This window comes from Bombina bombina, chromosome 7, assembly GCF_027579735.1.
Source record: "Bombina bombina isolate aBomBom1 chromosome 7, aBomBom1.pri, whole genome shotgun sequence".
Taxonomy (NCBI): Eukaryota; Metazoa; Chordata; class Amphibia; order Anura; family Bombinatoridae; genus Bombina; species Bombina bombina.
Genome location: NC_069505.1, coordinates 52,129,205 through 52,142,668, shown reverse-complemented (window position 1 = coordinate 52,142,668; position 13,464 = coordinate 52,129,205).

Sequence of the window (13,464 nt, the reverse complement as noted above, 5' to 3'; positions counted from 1 at the left end):
ATCTCGTTCCCAGTTTTGTTTATGCTGATCGGCTTATGACAGTCTAGCGATCTAAATGATCTCTGAAGATTATTATTTCAGTAAGACCATAGTGTAGTGTGTTTTTTATTTCTCATTCAAAATGTGTATGTGTGTGTATGTGTATATGTGTATATATATATATATATATATATGTGTGTGTGTGTATATATATATATATATATATATATATATATATATATATATATATATATATATATATATATGTATGTGTGTGTATATATATTTATTGGCTTTGGGCTAAGACGAAAACTTAATCTCTCTCTTGTTGAGATTTTTCTTTTTTGCCTGTGACATCCTGTATGGTCATAGGTCATATATTTTCCTTCCTTGGTGATCTCAGGATGGGTTTTTTTCTTATTATCTTTCTTAGATAGGATCCATGATATTTCTCATACGGGAACTTTTTTATCATAGGACTATTGCATCTTGTCCTATTTCAGGTCTTTTTTATTATAATTTTCTTATGAGAATTGTGTCAGCAAGCAGATCTCAAGAAAGAGATTTTTCTCTTGTAAGGTATATCCAGTCCACGGATTCATCCATTACTTGTGGGATATTCTCCTTCCCAACAGGAAGCTGCAAGAGGATAACCCACAGCAGAGCTGTCTATATAGCTCCTCCCCTAACTGCCACCTCCCAGTCATTCTCTTGCAGCTCTCGACAAGGGAAGTAGCTAGAGAGATGTGGTGCATTAATGTAGTTTATCTTCAATCAAAAGTTTATTTTCAAATGGTACCGGAGTTGTACTATTTTAGCCTCAGGCAGAAAGTTGAAGAAGAGTCTGCCTGTGGTCTTTGATGATCTTAGCAGGTTGTAACTAAGATCCATTGCTGTTCTCACACATAACTGAAGAGATGGGTAACTTCAGCTGGGGAATAGCGTGCTGGGTCTCCTGCTCTGAGGTATGTGCAGTTTTAAATTTTTCTAGAGAAATGATATGCTAGAAAATGCTGACAATACCGGATTTATTTAAGGTAAGCCCGATTACAGTGATTTAATAACGACTGGTATCATGCTTGCTGTAAAGGGTAATATTTTTTATTATTTACTCGCATTACTGAATAGATATAACGTTTGCTTGAAGATGTATGAACGTTTATTACATATTGGTGATAAAACTTTATTCTGGGGCCTAGTTTTTTCCACATGGCTGACTAGATTTTGCCTAGGGATAGTTTTTTAAGGCCCTCTCACTGTGAGTACAGGTTGGGAGGGGCCTATTTTCGTGCCTAAATTGCGCATTAGTTTTTGCAGTTTGAGACATCCAGCTTCCCTGAAGGAGTCCCCTGAACATTTAGGACCTCTCTAAAGGGGTTTTGTGCCTTCCAAAGTCGTCGTATGGGCAGGTAGGGTCACAGTAGAGCTGTGGCAGTTTGGTGTGACTGTTTAAAAACGTTTATCGTTTTTTTTTATCCGGTTTTGAAACTAAGGGGTTAATCATCCATGTGCAAGTGGGTGCAATGCTCTTTTAGCCTATTATACACACTGTAAAAAATTCGTAAGATTTACTGCTTTTTTCACTGTTTTTGTTTCTGTGTTTGTTTTTTTCTCTTAAAGGCACAGTACCGTTTTTATTTTTTGCTTGTTCACAGTTATTAAAGTGTTTTCCAAGCTTGCTGGTCTCATTACTAGTCTGTTTAAACATGTCTGACATAGAGGAAACTCATTGTTCATTATTTTTAGAAGCCATTGTGGAACCCCCTCTTAGAATGTTTACCAAATGCACTGATTTTACTATAGATTACAAAGACCATATTGTGGCTTTAAAAAATTTATCACCAGAAGTAATTGACAAGGAGGAATTTATTCCGTCTAACTCTCCCCACGTGTCAGATCTTATAAATCCCGCTCAGGGGACGCCTAGTACATCTAGCGCGCCCATTGCATATACCTTGCAAGACATGGCGGCAGTTATGAATCATATCCTTACAGAGGTATTATCTAAACTACCAGGATTTCAAGGAAAGCGAGACAGCTCTGCGACTAGAATAAATACAGAGCTCTCTGACGCTTTAGTAGCTATGTCTGATACACCCTCACATTATACTGAAGCTGAAGCAGGGGAGCTTCAATCTGTGGGTGATTTTTCTGATTCAGGGAAGATACTTCAATCTGATTCTGATATGTCTACATTTAAATTTAAGCTTGAACACCTCCGCGTATTGCTCAGGGAGGTTTTAGCAACTCTGGACGACTGTGACACTATTGTAGTCCCAGAGAAATTATGTAGATTGGATAAATACTATGCAGTACCTACTTACACTGTTTTTCCAATCCCTAAAAGGTTTTCTGAAATTGTTACTAAGGAATGGGATAGACCAGGTGTACCGTTCTCTACTCCTCCTGTTTTTAAAAAGATGTTTCCTATAGACGACGCTACACAGGACTTATGGCAGACGGTCCCTAAGGTGGAGGGAGCAGTTTCTACTCTAGCTAAGCGTACCACTATCCCTGTTGAGGACAGTTGTGCTTTTCTAGATACAATGGATACAAAATTAGAGGGTTACCTTAAGAAAATTTTTATTCAACAAGGTTTTATTCTCCAGCCTCTTGCATGCATTTCCCCAGTCACTGCTGCCGCGGCTTTCTGGTTTGAGTCCCTAGAGGAGGCTCTACAGGTTGAAACCCCGTTGGAAGATATTATTGACAAGCTTAGGGCCCTTAAGCTAGCCAATTCATTTGTTTCTGATGTCGTTGTTCATTTAACCAAGCTAACGGCTAAAAATTCAGGTTTTGCTATTCAGGCGCGTAGGGCGCTATGGCTTAAATCCTGGTCAGCTGACGTGACTTCAAAGTCTAAACTTCTCAACATTCCCTTCAAAGGACAGACCTTATTCGGGCCTGGACTGAAGGAGATCATTTCTGACATCACTGGAGGAAAAGGTCACGCCCTTCCTCAAGACAGGTCCAACAAATTAAGGCGCAAACAGTCTAGTTTTCGGCCCTTTCGAAACTTCAAGAGTGGCGCAGCTTCAACTTCCTCTAACACAAAACAAGAGGGAACTTTTGCCCAGTCTAAGCAGGTCTGGAGACCTAACCAGGCTTTGGAACAAGGGGAAACAGGCCAAAAAGCCTGCTGCTGCCTCTAAGACAGCATGAAGGAACAGCCCCCGATCCGGAAACGGATCTAGTAGGGGGCAAACTCTCTCTCTCTTTGCCCAGGCTTGGGCAAGAGATGTCCAGGATCCCTGGGCATTGGAAATTGTGTCCAAGGGTTATCTTCTGGAATTCAAAACCTCTCCCCCAAAAGGGAGATTTCATCTCTCACTTTTATCTGCAAACCAGATAAAGAGAGAGGCATTCTTACATTGTGTTCAAGACCTTCTAATTATGGGAGTGATCCACCCAGTTCCGCAGGAGGAACAGGGTCAGGGCTTCTATTCAAATCTGTTTGTAGTTCCCAAGAAAGAGGGAACATTCAGACCAATCTTAGATCTCAAGATCTTAAACAAATTTCTCAGAGTTCCATCCTTCAAGATGGAGACTATTCGAACCATCCTTCCTATGATCCAGGAGGGTCAAGTATATGACTACCGTAGACTTAAAGGATGCTTATCTTCACATCCCGATACACAAAGATCATCATCGCTTTCTCAGGTTTGCCTTTCTAGACAGGCACTACCAGTTTGTGGCTCTTCCCTTCGGGTTGGCCACAGCACCAAGAATCTTTACAAAGGTTCTAGGGTCCCTTCTAGCGGTCCTGAGGCCGCGGGGTATAGCACTAGCTTCTCACTTAGACGACATTCTGATACAGGCGTCGACTTTTCAAGTTGCTAGGTCCCACACGGACATTGTTCTGGCATTTCTGAGGTCCCATGGGTGGAAGGTGAACAAAGAAAAGAGCTCTCTATCACCTCTAACAAAAGTTTCATTCCTAGGGACTCTGATAGATTTGGTAGAAATTAAGATTTACCTAACTAAGGCCAGATTGTCAAAACTTCTAGACTCTTGCCGTGTTCTTTATTCCACTTCTCGTCCTTAAGTGGCTCAGTGTATGGAAGTAATCGGTTTAATGGTAGCGGCAATGGACATAGTACCGTTTGCCCGCCTACATCTCAGACCGCTGCAACTTTGCATGCTCAGTCAGTGGAATGGGGATTACACAGATTTGTCCCCTCTACTAAATCTGGATCAAGAAACCAGGGATTCTCTTCTCTGGTGGCTATCTCAGGTCCATCTGTCCAAGGGGATGAGCTTCTGCAGGCCAGATTGGACTATAGTAACGACAGATGCCAGCTTTCTGGGCTGGGGTGCAGTCTGGAACTCCCTGAAGGCTCAGGGCTCGTGGACTGAGGAGGAGGCTCTCCTTCCAATAAACATTCTGGAATTAAGAGCGATATTCAATGCTCTTCAGGCTTGGCCTCAGCTAGATGCGGTCAGGTTCATCAGATTTCAGTCGGACAACATCAAGACTGTAGCCTATGTCAACCATCAGGGGGGAACAAGGAGCCCCCTGGCAATGTTGGAGGTTTCAAAGATAATTCTATGGGCAGAGGTTCACTCTTGCCATCTCTCAGCTATCCATATCCCAGGAGTAGAGAACTGGAAGGTGGACTTTCTAAGTCGGCAGACTTTTCATCCAGGGGAGTGGGAGCTCCATCAGGAGGTATTTGCCCAGCTGATTCAACTATGGGGCAAACCAGAACTGGATCTCATGGCGTCTCGTCAGAACGCCAAACTTCCTTGTTACCGGTCCAGGTCAAGGGATCCCCAGGCAGCGTTGGTAGATGCTCTAGCAGCGCCCTGGTCCTTCAGCCTGACTTATGTGTTTCCACCGTTCCTCTGCTCCCTCGGCTGATTGCCAAGATCAAGCAGGAGAGAGCTTCGGTGATTTTGATAGCGCCTGCGTGGCCACGCAGGACTTGGTACGCAGATCTGGTGGACATGTCATCCTTTCCACCATGGACTCTGCCGCTGAGGCAGGACCTTCTACTTCAAGGTCCCTTCAAACATCCAAATCTAATTTCTCTGCGTCTGACTGCTTGGAGATTGAACGCTTGATTTTATCAAAGCGTGGTTTTTCCGAGTCGGTCATTGATGCCTTAATTCAGGCTTGAAAGCCTGTCACCAGGAAAATCTATCATAAGATATGGTGTAAATATCTTCATTGGTGTGAATCCAAGGGTTACTCATGGAATAAAGTCAGGATTCCCAGGATATTGTCTTTTCTCCAAGAAGGATTGGAGAAGGGTTTGTCAGCTAGTTCCTTAAGGGGACAGGTTTCTGCTCTGTCTATTCTTTTGCACAAGCGTCTGGCGGATGTTCCAGACGTTCAGGCGTTTTGTCAGGCTTTAGTTAGAATCAAGCCTGTGTTTAAACCTGTTGCTCTGCCATGGAGTTTAAATTTAGTTCTTAAAGTTCTTCAAGGGGTTCCGTTTGAACCTCTGCATTCCATAGATATCAAGCTTTTATCTTGGAAAGTTCTGTTCTTGGTAGCTATCTCTTCGTCTCAAAGAGTTTCAGAGTTATCTGCCTTGATTCCCCTTATCTGATCTTCCATGAAGATAAGGTAGTGTTGCGTACCAAACTTGGATTTCTTCCTAAGGTGGTATCTAATAAGAATATCAATCAGGAGATTGTTGTTCCGTCACTGTGTCCTAATCCTTCAAAGAAGGAACGTCTATTACTCAATCTTGACGTGGTTCGTGCTAAAGTTTTATTTACAAGCTACTAAAGATTTTCGTCAAACATCTGCATTGTTTGTTGTCTACTCTGGACAGAGGAAAGGCCAAAAGGCTTCGGCAACTTCTCTTTCCTTTTGGTTAAGAAGTATAATCCGCTTAGCTTATGAGACTGCTGGCCAGCAGCCTCCTGTAAGAATTACAGCTCATTCCTCTAGAGCAGTGGCTTCCACATGGGCCTTTAAAAATGAGGCTTCTGTTGAACAGATTTGTAAGGCGGCGACCTGGTCTTCGCTTCATACTTTTTGTAAATTCTACAAATTTGATACTTTTGCTTCTTCGGGGGCTATTTTTGGGAGAAAGGTCTTACAGGCAGTGGTGCCTTCCATTTAAGCTCCTGCCTTGTCCCTCCCTTCATCCGTGTCCTATAGCTTTGGTATTGGTATCCCACAAGTAATGGATGAATCCGTGGACTGGATACACCTTACAAGAGAAAACTAAATTTATTCTTACCTGATAAATTTATTTCTCTTGTGGTGTATCCAGTCCACGGCCCACCCTGTCATTTTAAGGCAGGTGTTTTTTAATTTTTAAACTACAGTTACCAATGCACCCTAAAGTTTCTCCTTTCTCTTGCTTGTCTTCTGTCGAATGACTGGAAGGTGGCAGTTAGGGGAGGAGCTATATAGACAGCTCTGCTGTGGGTGATCCTCTTGCAGCTTCCTGTTGGGGAGGAGACTCTCCCACAAGTAATGGATTAATCCGTGGACTGGATACACCACAAGAGAAATAAATTTATCAGGTAAGCATAAATTTTGTTTTTTCGAGGTTCTATAATGCCTCTTCTAATTTCTAAGGAGCGGTGGTAGAGCCAGGAAATCACGGGGCCGGTGGTTGGATGTCTACTGCCTGAATGCACCCAATCCTGTCTGATCATGGACACCTCCTGGGATCTCCAGGTGCGGTAGGGTTTACCTCGCTAAGGCTTCAGCTCCCAAAGAATTCCTGCCATACAGCTGCAGTATGGACTAGTGCTTGATAGTTTGACTGGCAAACTGCTAGACCACTAAGGATGGCTCTAATCCTGCTAATCAAGAGACTACTAAGAATTTAGTAGACCCTTCTTTTTGGTCTGGCCAAGGCTCCCCCAAATCTTTTTTTTTTATTTTTTTTATTTAAGGTTCTAGTGCTCTTGTGGTGCACAAGTTATCTTGCGACTAAAGGAAGCGCTTAAGGTCAGCGGCCAGGGTTTATAGGATTGGGGTGACAGCTTTCCCGAACCATATCCTGGTTCCAGCTTCATCCTCTTAGCTTTTCTTTCAGGAATGTTTCCTGTTCCCTCCATATGACATGTGTTTCTGATGACGTAGCACAGACAGAGTAATTGAGGCTCTGAACCTGGAGACCCAGGTTCAATGCTAGACGGAGACTCAAGGGAAATTCCTTTTGGCCTAGCCAATACCCCTCGAGTCTTTACTAAGATTCTAGGGGCTCTTCTGGCAGTGGTGAGATCCTTTCATTTAGCAATATCCCATACAGATTCTCTGCTTTCAAGGGTGGAAAGTGAATCTGGACAAGAGTTCCTTAATACCAGAATTTTTTTGGGGGGATGATCAGAGACTCTAATCTCCATGAAGTTTTTTCTTAGAGGAGGTCAGAAAATCCAGTCTTCTGTCTACCTGTCTTTCTCTTCAGTCCTGTCTGTTCATCAGTGGCAGTGTTTGGATGTCCTTGGTCTATTAGTGGCTTCCATGGATATTATTTCCTTTGCTTGTTTCCTTCTGAGATTTCCGCAATTATGCATGATCAGATAATGGAACGGAGACCTCTCCGACCTCTCTGAGGATAATCTTTGACATCTGGACAAGAGATTCTCTGTCCTGGTGGCTCTTAGGACAGTCTGTCCCAGGGCACATTCTTCCTGTGACCATCTTGGTAGTTTGACGTCAGCCTTTCGGGCTGGGGAGCAGTTTGGGATTCCTTAAGAGCTCAGGGAATATGGATCAGGAGGAGTCTACTCTCCCAATATATTTCCTAGAGTTGAGAGCAATATTCTGATAGCTTGGCCTCAACTGAGTTTGGTCCAGGTTTATCAGATCCAATTGGACAACATTACTTCGGTGGCGTATTTCACCACCAGGGAGGAACTCCAAGCTCCTTAGCTGTGATGGAGGTGACTCGCATCAATGGGCGGAATCTCACAATTGCCACCTTTCTGCCGTCCACTCTCCAGGGGTGGACACTGGGAAGAGGATTATCTGAGAAGGCAGTCTTCATCCAGGGTAGTGGAACCTTCATCCGGAAGTATTCTCAATGATAACTCTCAGGTGGGGAGTTCTGGAGTTGGACCTGATGCCGTCTCATCTAAACGCCAAGTTTCCGAAATATGGATCAAGATCAAGGGATCCGCTAGCAGCTCTGGTCGTCACTCTGGCGGTTCCATGGACTTCGGTCTAATCTGTTTCCTCCGTTCGCCCTCCTTCCTCGTGTTATAGCCCGTACCAAAAAGGAGCTGGTTTTGGTGATTCTAATCGCTCCAGCTTGGCCTTGCAGTATTTGGTTTGCGGATCAGGTTAAGATGTCGTCCTTTCCTCTGTGGAAATTGCCTTTGAGGAAGGACCTTCTTCTGGGTCTTTTCCTACTTCCAAACCTAGATTCTCTGAAGCTGACTGCTTGGAGATTGATCGCCTAGTCTTGTACAGACAAGGTTTTTAACATAAGGTGATTTGATACTTTGATCAGGCTCTTAAGCCAGTATCTCACTATATTTACCATAAAGTATGGAGTACATACTTTTTCTTTTGTGCATCTAGGGGTTTCTCTTGGAGTCAGGTCATTCTGTACTTTCTTCATGAGGGCCTGGATAAGGGCTTCTCTGTCAGTTCTCTAAAAGGCCAGATCTCTGCCCTTTCGGTTCTTCTGCATAAAAGTCTGGCTGACTTACCAGATGTTCAATCCTTTTTTCAGGCCTTAGTCAGAATCAGGCCTGTGTTTAAGTCTGTTACTCTTACAGGGAGTCTTAATCTTGTTCTTTGAGTTCTGCAGCAGGCTCCGTTTGAGCCTATGCACGCTGTTGATATTAAATTATTATTCTGGAAGGTTTTGTTTCTTCTCACCTTTTCTTCTGTTCGTGGGGTCTCAGAGCTTTCGGACATGCTGTGTTAATCCCCTGTTTTTTTTTTTTCTTCCTTTCATGCGAATAAGGCGGTCCTTTGTTCCAAATTGGGATTTCTTACTAAGGAGTGTCGGACCGCAATACCAATCCGGAAATTGCCGTTCCTTCGATCTGACCTACTCCTTCTAATAAGGATCGTCTGTTTCTTACCAACATGTTGTGCATGCTCTGAAGTTCTAGCTGCAAACAACTAGAGATTTTTGTCAATCTACTGCCCTTTTTGTTGTATTCTCTGGTTAATGTAAGGGCCAGAAGGCCACTTCTTCTACTCCTACTCCTTTTCTTTTGGTTGATAAGTGTTATTCGGTTGACTTATGAGACAGCTGGACAACCGCCTCCTTAGAGGAATTTGGCTTGTTCCACTGTGACTGTCTTCTTCCTGGGCCTTTACGATTGAGGCTTTGGTGGATCACGTCTGCAAGGCGTCCACTTGGTCCTTGTTGCAGTCTTTTTCCAAATTCTACAAATTTGATGTTTTTGCCTCTTCTGAGGTTTCCTTTGAGAGGACAGTTTCTTCAAGCAGTGGTGCCTTCTGTTTAGGTCCGCCTGTCTTGTTCTCCGTCCCTTCCTTTCTGTGTCCTCTAGCTTGGGTATTGTTTCCAACTAATAATTAAAATTGATTTGTGGACTCTCCATGCCAACGGAAAGAAAACAAAATGTATGCTTACCTGATAAATTCTTTTCCTTCCTAGCATGGAGAGTCCATGACCCACCCTCACTTTATTTTGAGCCGGCTTGTGTCTTTTTCTAAACCTCAGATACCTCTATACCCTTTGTGTCCTCTTCTCTTTCCATATTCCTTCGCCTGAATGACTTACTGGGTGGTTTATTGGAAGCAGTAGTGATACTTGCAACTTTGCTGGGGTGTTCTTTGCCTCCTCCTGGTGGCCAGGAGTTGAATTCAGACTAGTAACTAGAATAGATTTGTGGACTCTCCATGCCAGGAAAGAAAATAATTTATCAGGTAAGTATATATTTTTATTTTATCTTGCTAAAACTCTGATAAGATTGGTACCTGTTGACTTTTAGGCTGGAGGGCAACACAACCAAAAGTCCTTCCAAACAGAAACCGTCTCACACCTTCACAGTAACCCCCTCTAAACTTGAGCATAGAGACAGTGCAGTCTGCCAGACAGCAATTCTCAAGCAAACACATCCAAAGATGGCCATCCAAACAAAAGTGGGAGTAGTTTGATTTATCACTTCACAAGGCCCTGACGGATTTATGTTGTCCATGAACGGCAAACAAAGCACCACAACAGTGGCTGTCTTGCATTCGCTGGAGAGATGTAGGGCCATGGCAATTGTCATGCAGTGTGCAATTGATTGACCTTGTGCAAAAAGCTTTCAGTGGCTTGTGTCTCTGGCCAGGTCTGAGGAAAAGGACTTGCTTGATTTCATCAGTCTGTAATAAGCTTTGTTGGTCATAATTACTGTGCAGCCTCCTAGAGTCTTTTTTGTTTTAGCAGCATCAGAAGATCCATAAAGAAAGTGTAGCACTGAAATACCAGGCAACTCTTCTAAACTAAGGATTTGTGCAGCTAACATCCGACATACATTTCAGCCTGTATGGAACTCATCAGTGGAGCTTTGTCCATCTTCAGTTGAGTCTTTAATCTTTTTTATTTTTGTTTATGCAAATTACCCCCCCCCCCCCATATTGTTTTTCTAAGGGTGATAGGTCAATTGTTTTGTCCAAGACAATTGAGAGTGTAATATAAAATGCTTAGTTATGTATAGTAAAATCACTTTGCAATATCAGGGCCACCACTGGCTGACCGCAACAGCCTGCCGAAACCAAAAATGTAGTCTTGTGTGGCTGGGCCCTTTCTAGGCTACATGTCTGCGAACTATAAGGAGGAGTTCCTGGAGCAGTAGCGTATGAGTGCTGAGGAAGTTAAGGCTCCGGGAGCAGCGCACAGGAGGTTTCTTGAGCTACAGACCACAGTTAACAACGTCTCCCCTCCACCTGAGAATAAGGTAGCAATTTTTATTTGTTTTAAATTATATTAATGTGCCCTTTTCATAAAGCCACATGAATCAGAATTTGTTCTTGTCAAGTTACACGAACGACAATTTCAACACCCTCAAAGAAATTGTAAAAACACCACATTATTGCCTTGATCCATCATTTTGATTTACAATATACTAATCCAGCATTCTGTAAAGATCCTGTTTATATGTTGTAGATCACTTCAATTATCCTTTGCTTTTATGTGCTGTTATTTTTTAGGTTAACTTAGAACCATGTATTGTATGTGTTTTTAAAGTAGAATGTAGCCCAGTTATGTTAACATACTTGACTTTTTCACTGCTGAGCAAATTTACTCCCACCTGCTGCAGGCAACTTTGTATTTTTCACTCATAGCATTGAATCATAAATTTGATTATTTTTTTGTGTGTGTGTGTGGGAGCAAATTATCTATTCTTTTTTTCCAGCTAAACAAGCAATAAAAGAACAGGGGTACCAAACAATGGTTTAGTAAGGGGCCCCAGAAATTCTAGTGGAAGCCCTGTGCAATATACTTTCATTATTTATTTTGTCCCCTTTTCTTGTAATTTAAGTCTAACAATTGTGGATTTTCCAGTCCTAAAACAAAAACTAAAATCGAACATTGGAGGGTTCACAAGCCTAACTGCTACATATCTGTATCTAATTTTCAGTTTCTCTTATTACTACTGAAGCCAAATGATGGAAATTTTGTTAACACATTGACATTGGCAAGCCCTATCTTTTGTAGGCTCAAGTCTGGGTTAGCTCCTCCAAATATGGAAATGAGTGGGTTGAGTTTTATAATTGAAAAACCAATTGCAGCACACAAGGTAGATATGTTAACCCCTTTGCGCCGTTAGGAAGTTACATGCTGACTAACAGTGCTGGACTTTAATGCCGTTGGGATGGCATGGAGCGTCTTACCTTATATGGTGTACTGCAGCCTCCATCTTTCTTTCATGTAATTAGCAAGAGTCCATGAGCTAGTGACGTATGGGATATACATTCCTACCAGGAGGGGCAAAGTTTCCCAAACCTTAAAATGCCTATAAATACACCCCTCACCACACCCACAATTCAGTTTTACAAACTTTGCCTCCCAGGGAGGTGGTGAAGTAAGTTTGTGCTAGATTCTACGTTGATATGCGCTTCGCAGCAGGCTGGAGCCCGGTTTTCCTCTCAGTGTGCAGTGAATGTCAGAGGGATGTGAAGAGAGTATTGCCTATTTGAATTCAATGGTCTCCTTCTACGGGATCTATTTCATAGGTTCTCTGTTATCGGTCGTAGAGATTCATCTCTTACCTCCCTTTTCAGATCGACGTTATACTCTTATATACCATTACCTCTACTGATTCTCGTTTCAGTACTGGTTTGGCTATCTACTATATGTAGATGAGTGTCCTGGGGTAAGTAAGTCTTTTTTTTGTGACACTCTAAGCTATGGTTGGGCACTTTATATGTAAAGTTCTAAATATATGTCTTTAAACTTATATTTGCCATGATTCAAGATAATCAGTATTCCTTCATTCAGACTGTCAGTTTCATTATTTGGGATAATGCAAATGAATAAATATTTCTTCTGTTAAGTGTGATCAGTCCACGGGTCATCATTACTTCTGGGATATTACTCCTCCCCAACAGGAAGTGCAAGAGGATTCACCCAGCAGAGCTGCATATAGCTCCTCCCCTCTACGTCACTCCCAGTCATTCTCTTGCACCCAACGACTAGATAGGATGTGTGAGAGGACTATGGTGATTATACTTAGTTTTATATCTTCAATCAAAAGTTTGTTATTTTAAAATAGCACGGGAGTGTGTTATTACCTCTCTGGCAGAGTTTGAAGAAGAATCTACCAGAGTTTTGCTATGATTTTAGCCGGAGTAGTTAAGATCATATTGCTGTTCTCGGCCATCTGAGGAGTGAGGTAAACTTCAGATCAGGGGACAGCGGGCAGATGAATCTGCATAGAGGTATGTAGCAGTTTTTATTTTCTGACAATGGAATTGATGAGAAAATCCTGCCATACCGATATAATGTCATGTATGTATACTTTACACTTCAGTATTCTGGGGAATGGTACTTCACTAGAATTACACTGTAAGAAATACATAAAGCTGTTTAATAACTAGAGATTATGTTTAACGTTTTTGCTGGAATGTAAAATCGTTTTCATTTGCTGAGGTACTGTGTGAATAAATGTTTGGGCACTATTTTTCCACTTGGCAGTTGCTTAATCTGTTTTTCTGACAGTTTCTGTTCTCCCTCACTGCTGTGTTGTGAGGGGGAGGGGCCGTTTTTTGGCGCTTTTACTATGCATCAAATATTTCAGTCAGCAACTCATTGTATTCCCTGCATGATCCGGTTCATCTCTACAGAGCTCAGGGGTCTTCAAAACTTATTTTGAGGGAGGTAATTTCTCTCAGCAGAGCTGTGAGAATTATAGTTTGACTGAGATAAAAAACGTTTATTCTGTAATTTGTTTCCTGCTTTCAGAATTTGTTATCTTTGCTAATGGGATTAAACCTTTGCTAAAGTTGTGTTGTTTACAAGGATTGAGGCTATAACTGTTTCAATTTATTAATTTTCAACTGTCATAGATCTTCTGTGCTTCTTAAAGGCACAGTACGTTTTA